General features: G+C 46.6%; 1 long non-coding RNA gene across 4 annotated transcripts; it reads right to left on the reverse strand.

The window, feature by feature from the left end:
• Positions 1–4,478: 4,478 nt before the first annotated feature.
• On the reverse strand, positions 4,479–8,661 carry LOC123102947 (uncharacterized). 4 transcript variants are annotated; one of them, XR_006449532.1, is made up of 5 exons: positions 8,254–8,661; positions 6,752–6,930; positions 6,372–6,457; positions 5,209–5,670; positions 4,479–4,768 (listed from the first exon to the last, which is right to left on the reverse strand). It is a non-coding gene; the product is annotated as an uncharacterized lncRNA (long non-coding RNA). The 4 variants fall into 4 exon arrangements; XR_006449530.1 differs by having other exon boundaries at positions 5,209–5,355; positions 5,483–5,670; positions 6,372–6,930; XR_006449531.1 differs by having other exon boundaries at positions 6,857–6,930; positions 8,254–8,660.
• Between the last annotated feature and the right edge of the window lie 4,878 nt (positions 8,662–13,539).

The following is a 13,539-nucleotide window of genomic DNA, read 5'->3' on the forward strand; positions in this document are numbered from 1 at the left end:
ATTTGTGCCATGATTGTTCTGGAAAAAATTGGAATTCCTATATCCCCTCATGATGAAGCAATCCTTCCACAGATGACTGGCCGGCTTTTCTTATGTACCATGATTTGGGCAAGGCTGGTTCATCATAGCCTCAAGGTTGAACTTTGGCCCTCCACGCTGGGGCGGCTTTCCCTTGCGATGCTGATTATTATTCTGCGTATTGGTATTGGCCACAAAATCTAAATTGCCATCAGCTTTGCGCTTACCATTGCCACCTTGACCCGCCGTATTATGTTGCTGCCCCTTTGCATTGCCACTCTTGTTTCCCTTACCCGTCTTCTCCTCATCAGTGTCAGGATCTTTGGTACTATCAGAATCGGCATATTTGACGAGAGCCGACATAAGCCCCCCTATGTCATTGCAATGGCGTTTAAGCCGTCCCAGTTTCTGCTTAAGGGGGAGGAAACGACAATTCTTTTCCAACATCAGGACTGCTGAACCGGCATTGATACTGTCCGATGAGTGTGTAACAACTAAGATCTGGTGCACCCAATTGGTTGTTGACTCGCCCTTCCCTTGGACACAAGAATCCAAATCCAGGACCGACATAGGCTGCTTGCACGTGTCTTTAAAATTTTGGTTGAAACGAGCTTTCAACTCCACCCATGATCTAATGGAGTTAGTGGGCAACCCTTTGAACCAAGTACGAGATGGCCCATCCAACATCATGGTGAAATACTTAGCACATGCAGCATCATTAACGTCTAGCATCTCCATGGCCATATCATAGCTCTCAATCCATGCCTCAGGAGGCTGATCCGCCGTATAGTTAGGCACCTTAGGAGGGCCCTTGAAATCCCTAGGCAAACGCTCGTTGCGCAGGGCCGACACTAGACATGGCACACCCCATGATCTAGATGTCACTCCTGCCTCCACAAATGCTGACGGATAAACCGGAGATTGCTGTTGAGCCGCTAGCTGAGCCGCCAGCTCCGCCTCCCGATGCGCCCTGCCCTGATCCACCAAAGTCTGAGCATCGACACCACCGCGCGCCGGGTCATGCCTACGAGGTTGGTTACGATGTTGTTCACTGCTTGAAACTGTTGGCGAGTCAATATGGCTGCTATAACGCCAGCTTGGCCGAGGGGTCGGGTGAATCTGCTCACGGCTATACGAATAAGCCGCATGTTGAGCCACAACCATCTGAAGAAGTTCTCTGGCCCTTCGCGTCTCTATCGCAGCTGGAGATTCGCCTTCAACTGGAAGAGCCGCCAATCATGACGCCGCAACAATCATGTTGTCTAAAGGGTTAGAATAATGACCCGGTGGTGTCGGAACATGCTGAGGTGGAGTCACATCCAAACGAGGCGGATCCATAGTATGCGGCTGGACCGGTGCTCCAGTATAGGCACCTCAACCTCCCGGTTCACCACGGGTGAGTCACCGGTCCCTTCCCCTGGCGTGTTAAAAAAAATTCTCGCATCGTACTCTAGAGGTAAGCAACTGGTATCTCCTTCTCATGATGGCATTTGAAGCATTTTGATCTAAGGTAAGCCGGAACGACTCCTCCTGAATCTGTCATGCCTGAGCATCCAAAGAGCTCGCTCCGTTGCCATCCTAGCGTTCTTAGCTGCCAGCTCTTCCTTGGCTTGAGCTATCTCATCTCGTAACTTCGCAACATCCACCTTATGCTGTTCTTGAGTGTACGGGGTCACCTCCACCCCCATGAAAGTCACCAAAGCCTTCAACAACTCTGTCATTGTTCTATTAAGGGTAACAAGGTGGGGTCTATTCCTACATGAATAGATATTGTCTACATCATGTCATTGTTCTTATTGCATTACTCCGTTTCTCCATGAACTTAATACACTAGATGCATGCTGGATAGCGGTCGATGTGTGGAGTAATAGTAGTAGATGCACGCAGGAGTCGCTCTACTAATCTTGGATGTGATGTCTATATAATGATCATTGCCTGGATATCATCATGATTATTTGAAGTTCTATCAATTGCCCAATAGTAATTTGTTTACCCACCGTATACTATTTTTCTCGAGGGAAGCCACTAGTGAAATCTATGGCCCCCAGGTCTCTTCTTTATCATATTTGCCTTCAAGATATATTTTTATTTACTTTTATTGTCAGATCTTTTAATTCAAAAACCCAAAAATACCTTGCTTCAATTTTTATTTATTTATTTTATCTCGCGTACCCGTGAGATCTATTTATCCAATCTACCACAAATTTATCTATCTTTTTACCCGGGAGGGATTGACAACCCCTCTTTTACGTGAGGTTGCAAGTATTTGTTCTTTGTGTACAGGTGCCGTTCACGTAGTGTTACGTGGTTCTCCTACTGGTTCGATAACCATGGTCTCATCACTGAGGGAAATACGTACCGTAGCTGTGCTGCATCATCCCTTCCTCTTTGGGGAAATACCGATGTAGTTCAAGCCGCATCAGGCCCTGACGAGGTCAGGCTGGGCTTCTGCCCACGCGCTCGTTTTTCCCTCTTCACCTCCCACTGGAACTCCTAGGAGGAGAGGGACAGGAAATTAATTACGGGGCACTTATATTTTTTTCAATTTAAAAGATGTAGGCATCTGCCAAACTTTTGCTTAAATTATGTAATCTTCCATCCATTATGTAATGAAAATGACTGAAAGAACGCTATTCCTCTTGCTTCAAGTACTCACTTTTTCTCCCTTTGATGGTACTTTCTCAACATGTCTACCCTTGCGGCATGGAGTAATTTGCAGGGTTAGCACCAACGACAAGCGCTCATGGGGCGAGCCCCTGGCAGCAGGCTGATGGCATCCCCCGGCAAGGCCCCTTGTTGGTTTCGACGCGGCCTCCCAGAGCTGTGGAGTGACAAGAACTGGGGGGTGGCTCGTCCCGACAAGGGTTTCCAGCGCGCGAAAGGTTCCATTGCACACAACCAAAGGGGTAGAGTGGTTTTACTTGAAGAAGAAGATAGCACTAAGCTTAGAGCACGTAGTTTTGACTTATCTTTTAAGTTGTACTATTTTCTTGGAGTACGATGGGCAGCCATTGTCCTTGCCCTCTTGCTCGTCTCTTCTTATCTTCCCGATGACCGAGCACCTTAGAACAAAAGGTTTATATTTTACCGGGGTAAGAGAGAAGGAAAGAATTAAGTAACAAGGACCCACGGGTCCACCGAGTACTTCAACAAATCTCTAAAAACATAAAGGCAATGACACTGCAACATAAACATGCATAAGAACATGCAAACAGATGGTATGATGCAATGCCTAGCTTTATTGGTGCATGCACAAGATCTGCGCATGGCTTTGTGCAAAGGGTTACATGAACATCAGCAAGGCTTGTACAAAGGTGGTTGCTGAGGATTGAGCCCGGCAGCCGCGCCATATAGGTAGAACTTACGAAGATGCACAATATTCCATGAGTTTTACATTTTGATGCCATCTTCGGTCTTCAGACAAACTATGCCAGGTCTGGTGACTTGTGCTGCCCGATAAGGGCCTTCCCACTTCGGTGTCAACTTATTTGTACCCTTGGCGGACTGAACATGCCTAAGGATAAGGTTACCTTCCTCAAGGCTCCGGGCATGAATCATGCGGCTATGATAGCGGCGTAGGACTTGCTGGTAGCATGCAGCATGCACAGCGGCCCAGAGACGATCTTCCTCGAGGAGCACGACTTCGTCATGCCATAACTTCTCTTGCTCTACTTCATCGTAGGTAAGTACTCAAGGTGACTCGTATATGAGTTCCGTGGGGAGCACTGCTTCCACCCCATACACTAGGGAGAAGGGACTCTGGCTGGTGGCTCGATTTGGTGTCGTCCGGAGGGACCAAAGATCTACCAGCAGTTCATCAATCCAACGCTTGCCACATTTTTGCAACTTATCAAAAGTTGTCGTCTTGATCCCGCACAACACTAAGGCATTCATCCTCTCAGCTTGCCCATTGCTTCATTGATGAGCAACAAAGGCAAAAGAGACCTTGCTTCCGAAGCTCTGGATGTACTGCAGAAAGGTGCCACTACACCACGACACTCAAAGCAGCGTCAAATAATCTATCGGTATAGGTCACCTAAGGCGACACATTTAGTGTCGGCAAAGTCCTTTGGCGACAGAAAGGAGTTGTCGCCTATAGTCCTGCCAGGAAAAGTCTTTAGCGACAGATAAATCTATGCCGACGAATAGTTTGACTGGGTTGGTGAGGGCTATAGCGACAGACATTTCTATACCAACAGACTATTATATGCCGACAGATTGTTTGACAGTGCACTATACCAACAGATAGTGCAACGGCCGTTGCTACCCCGACAGTTTGTCTGTAAGTATGCTATGCCAACAGTCTTTGTGACCTCCAATAGTTTTGCCGACACATTTGCTGCCAGGGTTATACATTTCAACACAAATGCAAATGCAAGATATATTAACATGAAAACAAATTCAAAATATTCAATTCATGTTCACTTTGCAGTAGATATACCAACAATTACACTCTTCTATTCATCACAAGATGCCATTCACCAATGCATTTATTCAACATATTTAGAGGATCCATTAGTTTTCCTTGCTACAACCATTGAAAAAATACTCAAATCAACATACAAGTTGTGGCATGTTACAAAATATGGGCCTAGTTCAAAAGAGACTTCAAGTGTTCGATCACTCTACACTACACTATGGAAGAGCCCAAGTCTTCGATCACCAAACCGACATCAAATTCCATTTAAAGAAAATAGAAGATGTACCAAAGCCATAATATCTTCGACTTGATACTTCCCGCCATTTGACCCTGCAAAAGCACCATATGTTTGAGCAATATTATCATAGTACATTTGTTCAAACTTCTGAGTTACTCTTGAGTCCAAAGAACCAAAAAAAGATGTACAACAAACTGGCTTGGTAGTGTTGTTATATGCATTGGTCAAAGCCCAAAAAACATACTAATCATTTAAATAAAGTGAAGAAACCCAGTTACATGCACAGTTACATGCAGAGTTATCAGGAAGCAGCCGTGAGCATATAGACCAACTTTGTAGAAAATAAAGCATCATACTAGCATTCAACTTCTTACAAACTCATGCGTACAAGTTCTTACAAACACATGCGTACAGATCGATGAGAGTATGCATGTTACATGAAATTAAAATAGCAGAGCAAAGCATTAGATTTCAGACATTAACAATGAAAACGTCGTACAATATACAACACATGCTTGGCGGAGGAGCTCACCTAGAGCTTAGGCCATCTGCCCATCATCTTTGCAGAGGAGATGCATCTTGACACCGCTCTCAATAAAATGTATGGTGATAAGCAAAGGGAAGGTCTAAGGAGTGAGGACAAGCGGAGAGCACATGCAAGAGATCCTGCCGCAAATTCCTGCACAAAAGGCAACCCTCTACTCAGTATTTGTAGATGCAGGTTCTGATCAAAGTTAAAACACAAACCATCTGAGACCATCAGTTTTAGCTTACTCGAATTACAAAAAATGACACATGAATAATACCTCACACATATATATGTAGTTATGTATTAGTCAGATCCACCGATTGACCAAAAATGGGAGCATGTTGTTTCACTTAAATAAATACATAGACACATTTGTTTTGTGTGCTCGGTAGGCAAAAGGATAGTCCTTTGAAGGTACAATGCCAACGATTTGTTCTGAAATGAACGACAGCTGAGATAATGTTCCTGAAATTGATGATATGATATGAGATCATCTTGAGTAATAGGCAGCCACACCATAACCGAAATTATCAGCAAGCAACAGCCGCATTTATGTTTCGAAGCAAGCAGACAAAATCTGTGAATAAATATGACAGTTTAGACATAAATTTGTTCAAACTAGATAGATCTAATGAGTTTCTTCCTCAATGAAAGATGCAACTAATGTTGTCTTTGTGTTCCATACACTTAATTGTTTTCTTAGAAGTACAAGGAAAGGAAATCCAGAAATTAGATCAAACAAGAGTGTACATTTCACCACTCACTGACATTGTTAAGTTTCACTTTCAGGAACAAATTACAGACTGTAGATTTGTTTCTTTTATCACCACAGATTTTCACATGTGATGGGTATTGAAATAGTAGAAGACCTTGGATAGGGAAAAAATGTGTGCTAATAGCAACAAATATATCTACAGTAGCTGCATCTGGATTTCAATTGCAATTTCGTTTAAAATACTTCATAGAACATGTGTGGACTGTCAATTCATCAAGGCTTGGACTTTCAATCTGTTCGGAAATCATTGAATACCTAAACTAGCAATTTGTGTCAATTTCTATGCTTTTATTTGTACTTCTAAAATTTACCATTCACGGTTGTGGAAGTAGTATTGTGAGCTTACTAGAACTATTACTCAAGTCTCAGTGCCTTTGGTCTCAGTTTTTACCTATGCTCTCTGCCTCTCTGTTTCGTCAATCTTCCGCCAAGTGTACTTGGCCATTTGTCCTTTTTCTTTCTTGTGCAGCTCCTCTCCTATTTCAGTGAGCAAAACAATGCTATTAATGAGCCCTAACAAGTTCCTAGAGGAAGACCAGATTGACTTTATTGACATGCTAATGAATTGGTAGTCAGCCTTTCTTGCTCAAGTGCTACAATTTTCAGTCCCAACCAAGTATTTTATGTGCATAGAACTAGCGAGCAATGTATAATTAACATGCCACTGACCAAGGATTTTAGATTTTTAGCAAAAATCAAGAGTGAGCAGCGGACCGAAAATATTCAATTCAACTGCACATGGCTATAACAAGAGGGCTATATTCAACTTACTAACTGAACTTCGGTACAAATAGGTATCTCCAAATAACCAATACGATCCCAGCCACTAGTCCAAGGATTTGAAATGATAATTAAGAACTGAACATATAAGACCACCTCGCGTCGTCAATAGCAGCCAATTGTTATGGTCAGAGGAGTAGCCTACTCCACGCATCTTCAGGGGTATTGTTCTGCACAGCGGATGGAGCAACAACAAGTTTACCAACTGAACAAAACTAGTATGGAAGCAATAACAAGCTCCTGTGCAAACATCCATGAGAAAATCACCTGCTGCCGTGAGGAGAGAATTCAAAAATGTCATGTGCAAAAAGGGTTCATTATTGAGACGTTCAAGCTGAGTCAAAATTGACAGTAGAAAACCAGCTCATGTATACACATTAAAAGGCAACTTACAAGAAGACCTTTCAAAAAAGCACGCGCATGTTAATCTTTCCTATGTTTATAGGTTCTTCTACTTTTCTTATTGAGTAATGGTTGTGCATGAAAGCAACTGGGCCTTCATAGGCTTGACGAATAGATAATATAGATTTGGGTTCAGAATAGGTGGGCAGGATTTTGAATCGCAGGAAAATCTAACACGTGAAGCACACTTGCCGGACTTCGGATTAAAACGTAACTAATCTATTCAGCCATTCAAAAAGAAGCTCATGAAGTGTTTTTAACCCCCCTCAAAAAATTTAATCAACTGTTGCAGACAAAAAACAAGGAGGTATTATCACAGTATATCATTGACCTATATTTTTTATACACATTTACTGCAGACTATCTTTACAGTTTTTCAAACTAACAACTAATAAACTGTCTTTCCCTCACAAAAAAGAACAAATACACAATCTTTATGAACATTCCTTCCATCCATTTAAATGTGTATATATATTGACTCAAAAAAAATTCACATGTGTCGCCATGGTTCTTCACATGAACTTCCTTTTCTTTGAGAAATTGTAGCAGTGTCGGGTTTTTTGACATGATGCAGTGACCTAGAAGTGAACACACACACTAATAAAGTCATCGCTGCAATGCAAATATATGCTCTACTAACTAATGGGCATGCTTCAAGTTATTTTTCACAATCCCTGCAAATATTGTCTCTGCGGCGATACAGTATGGTGGAAAAGCACATGTGTGTGAAGCCACTCAAAAAGAAAATTAAAAAACCTGACAAAGACACTCAAACACTATCATGTATATCCTTTACTTTTTTATGTCCATGTACTGATGTACCCCATACTATCTGCAGCCTAATAATTTTGTATGTTGTGTTGATACTCCTTTCTTTAGGGGGGTCAATACAGTAGCACTTCCCATCCAATGAGCGACTGCTATTCATTGAGAAAACAGAACAACGCCACACCACTGGTGCCATGACCTAGACCTGGAACCACCTGACTATAATCACGCAAGGCATACCATCTATAAACCATCCACAATAAAATATGGACTCCATATATCAACATACGAGAAGATAGGTAAGGAAAAAAACTGCATCTTACTTGTTGAGATCTGGAGGCGGGGCCGGGACAGGGGTCGCCGGTGGAGGAAGAAGAACGGCGGGCTGCTCCTCAACAGAAGTCGGTGCGGCGGATCCTCCGGCGTATGGTGCTGCTGTTCCCGGCGCGCGGCAGATCCTTGGTGGCGGACGGCGCTGTTCCTCGGCGGCAGACGGTGCTCCTCCATCGCAGACGGCGCTGCTGCTACTGCGGACTAAGGGAAGGGAGACCGGGGTCCGAGATGTGGTGGCGCGAGGGGACCGGCGGGTGGTTTGGGGCGGAGGCGCCCAGGTTGGGAGCGGCGGCGCGGTCGGGTTAGGGTTAGGGTCAGGGTGTGTGGGTGGCGAGATAGAGAGAGAGAGGTGAGATTGAGATTGGGGATCGAACAGGTCAGGGTCGAGGGTCTGGTGTTTTTTCTTTTTGTTTTTTCTGGTTTGGTGCGAATCGGGTGTTTGGGATGGCGCGCACATGGCTCTCTTTCCGCGCCATATTTTTCGGACATGGGCTGAAGGAAACGCCGATACTTTTTGTGTTTACATGAATCAGCGACACACAAATAGACGGTACTGTCTCCATCTGCCGACATAAATTTTGATGGTGTTTTTATGAGTTTTGGCGACAGATAATGTATCACAAACTTATAATAATACTAATATATTGTGTGTCGGTATAGTTTGGGACAAAAAAGTGTCGGCGATTCTCACTTATACCAACAGATGCATGTCGTCTTTGTAGTGTCGTGGTGTAGTGTGCAGCTCATGAACTCGGTGCCGTTGTCAGTAATCACTCTGTTGGGTACTCCAAACCGGCACACCAATCCTTTCAAGAAGTTGACAGCTGATTGTGCGGTCACCTTCCTCACTGGCTCCACCTCAGGCCACTTTTTAAACTTGTCAATTGCTACATACAAGAATTCAAATCCCCCGACATCTCGGGGAAAGGGGCCCAAGATATCGAGCCCCCAGACTGAGAATGGCCAGGACAAAGGGGTCGTCTAGAGAGATTGAGCTGGCTGATGAATGTTTTTGGAATGGAACTGGCAAGCTTCACACTTGGTTGGTAGCTCACATGCTGGAGGGCTGTGGGCCAATAGAAACCCTGCCAGAAGGCTTTTCCAACCAGGGCTCTCGATCCAATGTGAGAGCCGCACAGACCCCTGTGTATCTCTGCCAACAGCTTCAGTCCGTCCTCCTAGAAAATGCACTTTAATTTCACACTGTTTGGCATTTTCCTGTACAGTGTGTCATCAACAAACTAATACATGTTGGACCGTCGGGCTCCTCTTTCAGCTTCTTCTTGCTCTCCGAGAAGCTCTCCTGTTTGAAGGAAATGGACTATGTGTTGTGCCCAAGTTGGAGCCTGTGGCTCGATAACAAGGACTAAAGGAACTTCCTCATTGGTGGGAGCGCTCTCCTCGACCGCAAGAACTTGGGGTTCTGTAGGAGGGTGCTGCTTCGGCTCCATCTCTGGAGGGGTCAGTTCCCGCAGCTGCTTCCTCATCAACTTCTAGCTATGCCACCAGCGTTGCACTAACCACCTGATTCGTTGCATCTAAGTATGGCAACAACAACTCTTGTGGTTTTGGCGCGGCTATGGTGGGAACAAAGGAAAGGTAAGTTTTCAGGTCTTGCAGTGTTGTTTCTGCTTCCGGGGTCCACTTCATCAGGCCAACCTTTTTCAAGATTTTGAAGAAAGGCAAGGCACGCTCGGCAGACTTGGAGATGAACCTACTCAGTGCAGCAATGCATCCAGTCAAACGCCTTATGTCCTTGACAGTCTTGGGTGCTTGTACTTGCTCGGTTGCTTTGATCTTGTCGGGATTGGCTTCTATTCCCTGATGAAACACAAAGAAACTGAGGAGCTTGCCTTATGGGACACCAAACACACATTTCTCGGGGTTTAGCTTCAAATTGATCTTACACAAGTCTGCAAAGGTCTCTTCCAAGTCTTGAATGAGTGTTGATCTGTCCCTAGTTTTGACCACTATATCATCCATATCATCTTCCACGTTCCTGTGCAGCTGGGGTTCGAAGCCAGTCTGTACTGCTCTTGCAAAAGTGGATCCGACGCTGTTTAACCCGAAAGGCATACGCACAAAGCAGTACGTGCCACATGGAGTTATGAACAGGGTTTTCTCTTCATCTTCCTTGGTCGTAAATATCTGATGGTACCTGGAGTATGCATCTAAGAAGGAAAGCAAATCACACCTGGAAGTAGAATCAACAATTTGATCAATGCATGGCTGGGGGAACGGGTCTTTTTGGACATGCTTTGTTCAAGTTAGTGAAATCAATGCAGAGCCTCCATTTCCCGTTTGCCTTGCGCACTACCTCCGGATTTGCTAACCAAATTGGATGCATCACCCCTCTGACCAAACTAGCTACTTCAAGTTTCTTGATCTCCATGTTAATGGACTACTGCCATTCCAAAGCTTGCTTTCTGACCTTCTGCTTGCCGGGCCTAGCATGAGGGCAGACAACAAGGTGGCTCTCGATTACCTTCCTGGGAATACCGGGGCTGTCAGACGGTTGCCAGGAAAACACATCGGCATTCGCCCGCAGGAAGGCAAAGAGTGTGTCTTCCCATTTTTCATCAAGGGTGGCACTGATGGTGAATGTACCGCCAACGCCATCCTGCCTTGTTGGGACATTTTTCATAGTAGGTGAAGCAACCTTGCGTCTTTTGCTAGTGGAACTCTCCGCCAAGTCGTCAACAGGCACGGCGGACTTCAGAGAGGCGCGCTTCCCGGAGTCCTTGTCGACATCCCCGCTAGCCTTCTTCCCCTTCTTTGTTTCCTTGGCGGGAGCTGGGGCTCTTGTGTCCTCAGATTCTACCGCTTCCCAATACATCTTGTTCACACATATAATAGTATCTTTCTTATCCGATGGAATGGAAGTGATACCCATCGGCCCTGGCATCTTCAGGGTGTTGTAGGCATAATGGGATGCTTCCATGAATTTTGCGAGGGCCGGGCAACCAAGAATTCCGGTCAGGGTGATCCTGTTCGTCAAAGATGATAGGTGTGCTGGACCATTTAAGTGGCCTTTGGGAGTCTGCAGCTGGCTCCACGACATTGACCTCACACGCCCATTGCTTGAGTCGGTGATGAGAGGAGTGCAAGGACTCACCCCCATCAATACACATGGCTTCAGTTGCCTTTTGGAACTCTTGCTCGCTAGTTTCTTCTTCATCTTCTTCATCACTCCCATCGTCTCCTTTCTTTTCACGGCCTCTAGCAGGTTTCTCTTTCTACTGCGGGGTCTTGCCACGGTGACCTCCTATACCACCATGGCCTTTCCCGCTAGCACCCTCTTGGCCTCTCTCCTTGTCATGCTTCTCGTATTTAGGTTTTTCTTTCTCACCAAGCTGCTCGACTCGGCGGCACTCTTGGAGAACATGACCTTTGGTGCGGCACATTTTGTAGTATGGCCCATCCGATTTCCCGGCTCTCTCCACTGCCACAGCCTCCCAGCAATCAGCGCACATGGTAGCTTCCTTGCCGGGGGCCTCGGTTTTGGCGTTCTTGCCGACATTAAGAGTACCAGAGTTCTCAACGGCCAACACGGCCTTCTCTTTGTGCTTCCTATTGCGCCTCAAGCTTCTCCTCCTCGGGTTGGCGGCTTCATCATCATCATCTGAATGAATCTCTATGCTAGCCTCCTCTTCGGGGATTCACCTTCCTTCTTCAGCCCGAGCACACTTATCTGCCAAGGTGTACAACTTGTTGACGGTCTTGGGCAGCCGGGTAATCATTTTGGCTCGCATCCTCCTGTTGCACATGTTGGAATGGAACACGATAATCACGGCTACCGGGTGTATCTCAGGAATGTTACGGTGTACTTGACGGAACCTCTATATATATACTTACGCAGATCCTCCCCTTCCTTCTGCGAAAGGACTTGCAAGTCACTGGGATGTCTAGGCTCTTGGTGGCGACCTGTGAAGGTGCCAACAAACTCATTGCACAAGTCAGCCCATGAGGAGATAGAGTTTTCCGGCAGGTGCATCTGCCACGATCTCACATTTGGCTTGAGCGCCAAATGGAAATAGTTGGCAAGCACCTTCCCATCTCTGCCCCCGGTGGCTTGGACGGCAATTGTGTATATGCCCAAAAACTCTGTCGGGTTTAATTTTTCGTCGTATTTTTCCGGCAGTTCAGGTTTGAAGGCTCGAGCAGATGGCCAACGGACCTGCCACAGCTCATGAGTGAAGGCAGGGCACCCAACCTCGTAAGGCAAGTACCTGCGGACATTGGCCACGGGTTCGTCAATGTATGGACCATTGTGGATTGATGGTATGCCTCCTGGCGTCGCTCCATGGTGACGCGCACATCTTCCTTCTACCGGTCTTCCAGAACCCGCCGCTGATCCCGACAGGTTTGCGGGCTAGACGAAGCCATCCACGTCTCGTTGGGCTTGTCGGCACGTCCAGCTTGCTGAGGCTACCCTTGTGCCTACTGCCGTGGAGGGGATTGCAATGTTGGTGTAGCTCCCTCAACGCGGCTATCAGCCCGGGCTGCCGTTGTCGTTCGCGGGTGTCGCAATGGCTCTGCATGTTGTGATTTACCAGTTTCAGCAAAGCCAATCAAGCTTTGGATGGTGGCTCCCCACTCATCCATCTTGTCAGTCGTCAGTGGAAAATTCAACATGAGTTGGGCCTGCGCCATGGCTTCCGCGGCTGTGCTTGGCATGGCTAACGAGGCAGACCGCGATGTCGCTTGACTTCTGGTAGAACCACCAGGAGCATCGTCGCGTTCTTGCCGCCATGAGCCGATCGCCAAGGTAGTGCGGCGATGAGTAGGCGTTCTTGGGGGGCGATGGCCCTATTCAGCGCTCTATCTTGCTCCCCTTGCCCTGGGTAAGGTGTGTGTGCCCTGCATCCGCGCCCATGGTGGGCGCAACTGGAGGATTGTAGCTTGCGCCGGAGAGGGTGTCGTTATTGCGACTGCATCCACTAGTGCGGCTGGGAGGTAGAGACTGGGTGTTCCCCCACCCACGGCTTCTGGGCGAAGCTCTTCAGGACACTGCTGATCCTTCCTAGCCCCAGAGTTTCCCGCTCCGGCTTCGGCTATGGAGGACACAACGACGGCGCCGCCTGCGCCGATCGCGTCACCCGCGGTACCCACCTCATCCAACGCCACCGCGGCGCCTATGATGTCCGCGGATGCATGCGAGGGGGCCTTCGAAGTGGAGGGGTGTGTGGTCGCATCGGGTTTCTTCTTGGGTGCCATGGACGGAGAAGAGGAGGACGAAGAAAATGGTGAAGATCGACACACTGTTCACAACTTCG

Source organism: Triticum aestivum, chromosome 5A, assembly GCF_018294505.1.
Source record: "Triticum aestivum cultivar Chinese Spring chromosome 5A, IWGSC CS RefSeq v2.1, whole genome shotgun sequence".
NCBI classification, from domain to species: Eukaryota; Viridiplantae; Streptophyta; class Magnoliopsida; order Poales; family Poaceae; genus Triticum; species Triticum aestivum.